The sequence below is a fragment of the Neoarius graeffei genome, chromosome 6 (assembly GCF_027579695.1).
Source record: "Neoarius graeffei isolate fNeoGra1 chromosome 6, fNeoGra1.pri, whole genome shotgun sequence".
NCBI lineage: Eukaryota > Metazoa > Chordata > Actinopteri > Siluriformes > Ariidae > Neoarius > Neoarius graeffei.
Window position 1 is genome coordinate 10,256,433 of NC_083574.1, and position 10,844 is coordinate 10,267,276.

Here is a 10,844-nt window from a genome sequence, read left to right on the forward strand (position 1 = left end):
TGGATGGATGGATGGATGGATGGAAGGTTCCTAATGGAAAAATAAAGTTCTTTGAATTGAATTGAATTAATCTTTAATACTGTCCTTTACTTAGGATGAGAATGACAATCTATTAATACCATACATTATTGAAGATACTAATTATTATATTTATTAATACTGAAAATGAGAATCACTAAATTACATTTGTTTTAGTTGAGGACATGACTCGGTAAACATTCCATTATTGTACTATATTAAGTGAGTTTGGACCAGAGGAACTTTTTCATAGTGCTTAGAACTGTTGGAGGAAATACCCTCTTTTTTGTGTAAAAGTACCCCCTTTATCCTAGAACAGGATAAGCAGCTACAGGTAATGGATGGATGGATGGATGGATGATAACGGGGAATGTGTTTCCACCACGTCAGAAAAAAGAAAGAAAAAAACAAATTAGTATTACGTTAAGGGCAGCACAGTGGTGTAGTGGTTAGCACTTGCACCTTACAGCAAGAGTTCGAGCCCAGAAGCCAGCAAGGGCCTTTCTGTGTAGAGTTTGCATGTTCTACATGTCTACGTGGGTTTCCTCCGTTTTCCCCCACAGTCCAAAGACATGTAGGTTAGGCTAGTTGGTGGCTCTAAATTGACCGTAGGTGTGAATGTGAATGGTTGTTTGTCTCTGTGTCAGCCCTGCGATAACCTGGCGACTTCGCCAATAGTCAGTTGGGATAGGCTCCAGCTTGCCTGCGACCCTGTAGAACAGGATAAGCGGCTACAGATAGTGGATGGATGGATGGATGGATTGTATTATGTTATAATGTGGCAAGTTTCTTGCTATAACAAAATATTTCCATGATATTATAACTAATATACTATTTAATTTGTTATAACCTGAAAATTTCTTTACCAAGTTTAATTTACAAGTTAAGCAATTTTGAACCAGTTCACCATTTTGATAACGCACATCCAGTCAGCGGGAAAACACTGGAAAATATTGGAAAATATGTCGCTCGGATCTGCATACCCGAATTTATCAAAACAATTCATCGATTTCCTTGTGAGTGACTGAAAGAGATTTATGTCTGAAAGATTCCCCAGCTACCTCTACATTTATTAACCTAATCTACTTGGGGGGGACATCATTATTGCCAAATTTACCAAACTGTAAATTTGTTTGCAATGGGAAATGAGTGGGAAATTAATGACTTTATTAACTTCATCCACATGAGTCATCAATTGAGATAAAAGTCACGCAAAGCATTTAAACATGAGCCTCATCGTTGTCTCTTCACATGACTGGTATCTGTAAACACTAACATCAGTGGGAAAATAATCACCGATTCATCCAGTCAGTTCTGTCCTTTTGCCTGAACTTCTTGTTATTAATGTATTTTTATTAGCTCATTTTAACATCATTAAAACCTTTTCCACTGTCCTCTGTAGAGTGTCTATAAGCACTCTTCTCTTTTACGATGATGATTCCATCACATAACTAATATCTGACTACAACTGTTTTAATTGGGCTTATGTCTGAAGGAATGTAATGATTCAAGCTCTCAATAAAATCATGAGAAAAGGACACTTAGCTTGCAATGTATTAAACATCCATAGGCAGACTGATTGTTCTTACCAGTGCCTCCTACTAGACATGGAAGGAAGTGGTCACCCAGGACTTGAGAGAGTGGTGCCTCATGCCCAGGGATGCACTGGACAGGGTCTACTGGAAAAGAAGTCTACGAACGCACCATGCAACGTCCAACCCACCGGTGGTGAATGACAGACATTAAACTGGATAGTGAGTGAGTGCGTTTGTTAAACTGACTTCTTACCCAGCTTAATCTTTGCAGGCAGACACCAAGGCAAAATCAAAAAGTAGCCCAAATAAATAAACAAACAAACAAACAAACAAACAGATAATTTTGGTTAAATATACTGTATTTATATTTTCTTCATTCATTCATCTTCAGTAACTGTTTTGTCCTGGTCATAATGGATCTGGGTCCTTGGAGGCAAGAACACACTCTGAATGGGACACCAGTTCATCACAGGGCACCACACATGTTTCTTTCTTTCTTTCTTTCTTTCTTTCTTTCTTTCTTTCTTTCTTTACTTACTTACTCAGAAAATATTGACCTACGTACATGTCAGTAAACTCTAAAATGTCCAAGTTTTCAAAACAGCATTTGTATTGACATTATTCATTATGTTACTTTTCACCAACAAAGGTCTAGCTAATTTTTTTTCTTATTTTAAATACTTAATACAAAACGTCAAACCATTACATAGTATATTGTGTCTTGCATCCAAAGGAAAAAGCAGTTGACGAAAGTCACCTCTAATCAGTTTTAAACAAGACAGAAATTCTGTTTTGTCAATGCTTAAAATTGGGATGTTCAATATTTTTAACAGAAATTAAATGACACAAGAAACATCTAGCGCTGACTTAGTATTTTGTCATCTATATGTTCTTCTTGCTTGAAGGACTCTATCCCAGTCATGGAAAGCCATCTGTTCGGAGAATGAGGAAATGGTGCATCTCTTAGATATGATTAAGTAAGATACAAATCACACTAAAAAAATGTTGTTAATATTTATACTTGGATTTAGAACCTGCATTTGTTGATTTGTATATCTATTCCTTTACCTCAGTAGCAGAAGAAATTCAGCTTCTCTTTGCAGTTTCTGTTCTCCCAGACATTACTCTTAATGTTGTAAGCACCACAGCTGTAGGGTTGAACTACACATGCTGGCAGTGAGTTTGGTATCCCCAACAGCTCCCCACTCACCCACACCCAAGTTCCACTGAGAAAACGCAGGCCGGTCCACACACTGTCAGTTTGGATCTGCTTGATATCATTTTCAGCCAGGTGTAGTTGTGACATAGAGGAGAAGCCAGTGTAAAGAGTCCTACAATAGTCAAGAGCCCCGTCCCATGTCTTTTTCTCTGTCACCAAGATATCCATGCCCGTATTACAAATAAAAGGTAGACTGCTGTCACACGCTAAATCATTCCCACCATATGAAGTCATAGCCGCACAGTTCTGGACTCCTGCATAATTATTTGGCTGCCCGATGAGCCAGTGAAATAAAATACTTGGTTGTCCATTAGACCAGACCCACATGTCTTTATTTACTTGGCTTTTATGAAGCCCAATCCAGGCATCATTGCTTGCAATCATTTTAAGCATCTGGATTTCCTCATTAGTAGTGCTGGTAGCCAAGCCTCCATAATTTTGTGTGCAGTGCTTGTGAGCATCAGTCCAGTTCAGTTTTTGAGAAAGGAAAATATATTCTCTCCTCAGAGCTACAGCCATCCCACAAAAAAATGGCAAAAGAAAAACAGACACTGTCATTTCTGCAGTTATTTTTCTCAACTAAACTTTATTTTTTTACAGGCATCTCACTTACATATATAGCTCACATTTCACATATTTACATTACATTTACATTCAGCTGCTTGGAAAAAAAGGCGTTTATTCAAAGAGGTTTACAAATGAGATAATAAAAAAAAGAGAGTTCACATGTAACCGCAAAAGTTAATTTTGCTTGTTTAGTCTTGCTGGTCTCTTATATTGTATGTAAGTTAATGGCGAGCAATACCAAAGGACTACAACTCCATTTCCATAAAAGTTGGGATATTTTCCAAAATGCAGTAAAAACAAAAATGTGTGATTAATTAATTTGTGTGAACCATTATTTAACTGACAAAAGTACAAAGAAAAGATTTTCAACAGTTTAACTGACCAATTTAATTGTATTTTGTAAATATAAAGAAGTTAGAATCTGATGCCTGCAACACACACTGAAAAAAGTAACCTATAGAATTTACCCAATAAATCTGAGGTAACAATTTGCATTGACTTGTTTGGGGTAGATTTAATTCCATATATTGAGTATAAAATAACTGAAATAAAAAGCTATGAAATAAATAAATTGGGTAAAATTTACCTCACATTTATGTATCTATTCAACAGCTACTTTCTCATTGAAATTGGGTAAAATTATCTCTTGTTTGCTATTAGGTAATACCGGATAATTACTAATCAAAGGTCATTTATATCAGTTAGTAACCATTACCAGTAAGATGTACCCCCCCAAAAAAGACTTTCAGATGGTTCATCATCTCAATGTTTTTAATCCATAAAATCATTAAAAAAACACAGAATAAAGTGCAGTACAACAGCTTCACACAACATTTCAAGTAATGAACCTGTTTTATAACTCACTAACAGCTTCAAATGTTGTTTCTGGACTGACCAAATCTGCAGTCCAGGTGCATTTATACAACAAATAACTGAACCGCCTTGTTTATATGCAGCAATGATGCACCAAATGATCAAAAAACACAAAATAAAGTGCAGTACAACAGCTTCACACAACATTTCAAGTAATGAACCTGTTTTATAACTCACTAAACTAACAGCTTCAAATGTTGTTTCTGGATAATTGGCCAATGCAAACAACACTTTCAGCCAGAGAGAGGAAGATGGCAGTCCGAAAGTTCCCTGTCCCGCTCACTCAAACGCGTGGTCTGACGCATGCGCAATTTGGAGCACAGGACTCATGGCTTTGGGGTATATTTTACCGTATTTTTCCATGTATCGGTTGTTACTGTTAACGAATAGGTAGCATATGTATAATTTACCCATTACTTTATAATTCCTTGGCTGACTGCAATAATCGAGTACATTTTATATGGTTTGCATAGATTATATTTACCACTCTCCAAAATCACTTCTTACAGTGCACTCAAAGTTGGGACAGAGGCAAAATAAGACTGAAAAGTTCATAGGCTATTCAAGTAACACATTTTGGAAGATTCCACAAAAAGCAGGTTAATTGGTAACATGATTGGGTATAAAAGGAGCATGCACCAAAGGCTCAATCCTTACAAGCAAAGATAGGTTATGGCTCACTCCTTTGTGCCAAAATTTGTGAGAGAATTGTTAGTCAATTCAAAAAGAACATTTCTCAATGCAAGATTTTAGTTATTTCAAAATCTACAGTACATAATGTTGTGAAATGATTCAGGGAATTTGGAGACATTTCAGTGCATAAAGGGCAAGGTTGGAAACCACTGTTGAATGTGTGTGACCTTCGAGGCCTCAGTTGGCACTGCGTGAGAAACCATCATGCTAATGTGACAAATATAGCCAGTGGGCGGAGGAGTACTTCGGAAAACTGCTGTCACTTAACACAGCCTGCCACTGCATCCAGAAATGCAACATGGAACTATATTATTCAAGGAGGAAGCCATTCATCAATTCTGTGCAGAAACAGCACCGATTTCTCTCAGCCCAAATTTATCTCCGATAGACTGAAAGACAGTGGAAACATGTGCTGTGGTCAGATGAATCCACATTTCATCTTGTTTTCAGGAAAATCAGATGTCAAGTTCTCAGTGCCAAAGGTGAACACAACCATCCAGTTTCTCATCAGAGAAAGGTGCAAAAGCCAGCATCTGTCATGGGGGCATCAGTTCCCATGGCATGGGTGAGTTGCATGTGTGTGAAGGTACCATTGATATATTGGGATTTTATAGAGACATATTCATCAAGGCAACGTCTCTTCCCGGGAAGTCCATGCTTATTTGAACAGGACAATGCCAGGCCTCATTCTGCAGGGCTACAACAGCATGGCTTTGTAGACACAGAGTGTGTGTGCTTGACTGGCCTGCTGCCAGTCCAGATCTGTCTTCTATTGAGAATGTATGTGGCGTCATGAAGAGAAGAATCAGACAATGGTGACCACAGACTGTTGAGCAGCTGAAATCTTGTATCAAGCAAGAATGGACAAAAATTCCAATTGCACAACTGCAACAATTAGTATCTTCAGATCCCATATGGGGCAGCACGGTGGTCTAGTGGTTAGCATTGTCGCCTCACAGTGAGAAGGCCCGGGTTCGAGCCCCGTGGCCGACGAGGGCCTTTCTGTGTGGAGTTTGCATGTTCTCCCCATGTCCGCATGGGTTTCCTCTGGGTACTCCAGTTTCCTCCAAAGACATGCAGGTTAGGTTAACTGGTGACTCTAAATTCACCGTAGGTGTGAATGTGAATGGTTGTCTGTGTCTATGTGTCAGCCCTGTGATGACCTGGCAACTTGTCCAGGGTGTACAGTACTCCGCCTTTCGCCTGTAGTCAGCTGGGATAGGCTCCAGCTTGCCTGCGACCCTGTAGAACAGGATAAAGCGGCTAGAGATAATGAGATGAGATGAGAATTAAGTTGGTCAGTAAAACTATTGAAAAGCTTTTCTTTGTACTTTTGCCAGTTAAATGAAGGTCCATGTGAAATAACAAATCACAGATTTTTGTTTTTATTGCATTTTGGAAAATATCCCAACTTTTCTGGAAATGGGGTTGTAGTTGTCATTTGAATCAGTATAATTTTATCTATAGGTATAACCCATTGTAGGACTAAGGAGATAGCATGTTCATAGTCACCTATTATGTCACAAGATGGCAGGATTTGTAGCGAAGCAGTACAGTATTTGCCTTTTCAGAATATGTAGTGTTGGCAGTTCTGGGAATAATGTACATGTCTATAATTTTTGGGGTCTTGTCTCCACTGGCTCTTAGAGATATTTGCTGTGAAGTCACTTGGGCAAGAAGACCCTTTCTTTGTAAAGGAAACAGGGGTCAGAAAAGATTGGGACTGGAAGTTCTTGCACTGAATACTATGGATCAGGGCTTTTCAAATTGTGGGGCACGCCTCCCCTAGGGGGCGCCAGAGTTCTTCAGGGGGGGTGCAATGTGAGGAAAAATAAACCAGAATAAGTTATGATTGCGGGCGGCACGGTGGTGTAGTGGTTAGCGCTGTCGCCTCACATCAAGAAGGTCCTGGGTTCGAGCCCCGGGGCCGGCGAGGGAGTTTGCATGTTCTGTCCGTGTGGGTTTCCTCCGGGTGCTCCGGTTTCCCCCACAGTCCAAAGACATGCAGGTTAGGTTAACTGGTGACTCTAAATTGACCGTGAGTGTGAATGGTTGTGTGTCTGTGTGTCAGCCCTGTGATGACCTGGCGACTTGTCCAGGGTGTACCCCGCCTTTCGCCCGTAGTCAGCTGGGATAGGCTCCAGCTTGCCTATAGAAGTAGAAGGATAAAGCGGCTAGAGATAATGAGATGAAGTTATGATTGCGGACATTTAGCGAACTTCAGCTAGCCTTTGCCAGAGACAAAATGGATCGATTTTTAGTACCTAAAGCTACAGTGAGTGAGGAGACAGAGTCTGGGCCAAACAAAAAAAAAGAAGGAAGTATGACCACGATTATTTAAAGTTTGGATTTTCACGGACTGGATCTGAAGATGCTCCACTGCCACAGTGTGTTGTCTGCCAAGAGGTGCTAGCTAACGATGCTATGAGATGTTTAAAATGAGTAAAACAAGATGTTTTTTTAAAAAAGCACAGATGTTTAAAATGTGTAAAAAAAGAGGATTTAAAAAAGCTCATATGTTTTAAATGTATAAAAAAAGATGTTTTCAAAAAGCACAGATGTTTAAAATGTGTAAAAAAAGAGGTTTTTAAAAAGCCCATATGTTTTAAATGTGTAAAAAAGATGTTTTCAAAAAGCACAGATGTTTAAAATGTGTAAAAAAAGAGGTTTTAAAAAAGCTCATGTTTTAAATGTGTAAAAAAGATGTTTTCAAAAAGCACAGATGTTTAAAATGTGTAAAAAAGAGGTTTTAAAAAAGCTCATGTTTTAAATGTGTAAAAAAGATGTGTTCAAAAAGCACAGATGTTTAAAATGTGTAAAAGAAAAAAAATGTGTACAACACCCATTTTTTTAAAATACAAATGGAACATTAAGAATAGCAACAAACAAAAATTGTAAGGGGGGGGGGGGGCGCTGTTGTTTATTTGCTCTCGGGGGGGGGGGGGGGGGGGGGGGGGGGCTGACTCTCCCACACTTTGAAACCCCCTGCGGATAATTGCACATGAAGGTGCAAAAGATTTCAGGAGAAAGACAAATCAGTGTTCTTACCAAACAAATAGTCACAAAATCAGCATAATGCAAAATAATGCAAACTCTGGTCTCAAAGCTTCTTTAAATATGACTATGTGCTTGAGTGTGGTTTGGGGTATTTTACAAGTCACCTACAGCTTGGATTAATTAAATAAATGACTATGGTTTATGATGTTTGGGACAAAATATGTGCTATAAGCATAAACAAGCAAGTTTGACCAGATACTTTTAAAATCAAAAACATTACAGCAATGCAGTATTTTATAGTGACTTTGTACTTCAAATAAATGTTTTCATGTGTTCAGTCTTATATTTAAGCAATAGAACACAAGATAGAAAGATAGAGAGAATTTTTTTCATTTAGAATTGGAAATAAACAGAAGGTTTTATACCACATTATATAATGTCACAGGTAGACCCCATTTTAACTAATTATATTGCATTGCAGCTGAACAATTAATTCATTAATTCATTTTCTATACCATTTATAGATGACTTGCAACCACGTGATCAAAATGTGCTACGTCATGAGCGTCCGCCATGATGGTGGTGGATACGTTGCAGGTTAAATCCGGTCTTAGGTTAAACCTGGATTCAACCTAGGTAGAATTGGTGAACCACATTCAATGCTCTCTCTCTCCTCTTTCTACCCACTAACCTCCCCTCGCTGGTCCTCATCACCTGGACTCCCTTCCCTTGATGTCATACCTTCTCATCTATCTCTCCACAAACCACAATGAAATAAAGAATTTTTACTGTACTCACCAGGATTTAAACACACACTCTCCAGAGCTATAGTCCACAGTGTTTACCACTACACTACACAGGTTAACATTACAAATTCTCCCATACCCTAACAAAAAGCTAACCTAAACCCTAAAATAAAACTAACCCAACCCCAACAAAAAGCTAACCCAAACCCTAACAAAAAGCTGTCTCAAAACATACAAAAATTACAAATTTAACCTAGATTGAAAGCTGTCTACATATTTAAGCTAGGTAAAATGTGGTTCACCAATTCACCCTAGGCTGAATACAGGTTTAACCTGAGAATGGATTTTACCTGCAACAGATATACAGTAATACAAAGCAACTAGGATGGCAGCCACTGAATGCATGTCTGTAAACAATGCTGAAGTTTCTCAGTATTACCACGATTTTAATGGTCCAGTGAAGATTCGATACAAAGAGAAGATAGATACAGTGGTGCTTGAAAGTTTGTGAACCCTTTAGAATTTTCTATATTTCTGCATAAATATGACCTAAAACATCATCAGATTTTCACACAAGTCCTAAAAGTAGATAAAGAGAACCCAGTTAAACAAATGAGACAAAAATATTATACTTGGTCATTTATTTATTGAGGAAAATGATCCAATATTACATATCTGTGAGTGTCAAAAGTATGTGAACCTTTGCTTTCAGTATCTGGTGTTTCCCTTGTGCAGCAATAACTGCAACTAAATGTTTCCGGTAACTGTTGATCAGTCCTGCACACCGGCTTGGAGGAATTTTAGTCCATTCCTCCATACAGAACAGCTTCAACTCTGGGATGTTGGTGGGTTTCCTCACATGAACTGCTCGCTTCAGGTCCTTCCACAAAATTTCGATTGGATTAAGGTCAGGACTTTGACTTGGCCATTCCAAAAGATTAACTTTATTCTTCTTTAACCATTCTTTGGTAGAATGACTTGTGTGCTTAGGGTCGTTGTCTTGCTGCATGACCCACCTTCTCTTGAGATTCAGTTCATGGACAGATGTCTTGACATTTTCCTTTAGAATTCTCTGGTATAATTCAGAATTCATTGTTCCATCAGTGATGGCAAGCTGTCCTGGCCCAGATGCAGCAAAACAGGCTCAAACCATGATACTACCACCACCATGTTTCACAGATGGGATGAGGTTCTTATGCTGGAATGGAATGTTTTTCTTTCTCCAAACGTAACGCTTCTCATTTAAACCATAAAGTTCTATTTTGGTCTCATCCGTCCACAAAACATTTTTCCAATAGCCTTCTGGCTTGTCCACGTGATCTTTAGCAAACTGCAGACGAGCAGTAATTTTCTTTTTGGAGAGCAGTGGCTTTCTCCTTGCAACCCTGCCATGCACACCATTGTTGTTCAGTGTTTTCCTGATGGTGGACTCATGAACATTAACATTATCCAATGTGAGCGAGGCCTTCAGTCACTTAGAAGTTACCCTGGGGTCCTTTGTGACCTCACCGACTATTACACGCCTTGCTCTTGGAGTGATCTTTGTTGGTTGACCACTCCTGGGGAGGGTAACAATGGTCTTGAATTTCCTCCATTTGTACACAATCTGTCTGACTGTGGATTGGTGGAGTCCAAACTCTTTAGAGATGGTTTTATAACCTTTTCCAGCCTGATGAGCATCAACAACGCTTTTTCTGAGATCCTCAGAAATCTCCTTTATTCGTGCCATGATACACTTCCACAAACATGTGTTGTGAAGATCAGACTTTGATAGATCCCTGTTCTTTAAATAAAACAGGGTGCCCACTCACACCTGACTGTCATCCCATTGATTGAAAAACACTTGACTCTAATTTCACCTTCAAATTAACTGCTAATCGTAGAGGTTCACATACTTTTGCCACTCACAGATGTGTAATATTGGATCATTTTCCTCAATAAATAAATGACCAAATATAATATTTTTGTCTTATTTGTTTAACAGGGTTCTCTTTATCTACTTTTAGGACTTGTGTGAAAATCTGATGATGTTTTAGGTCATATAATGCAAAAATATAGAAAATTCTAAAGGGTTCACAAACTTTCAAGCACCACTGTACGTGTGATTTTGACCCATATTATTTAAAAAAGTGTGACTTTTCTGAAGACAAGACGCTTCTATCGACCATCGAGTACGAATACAGGTCATTTCATCCA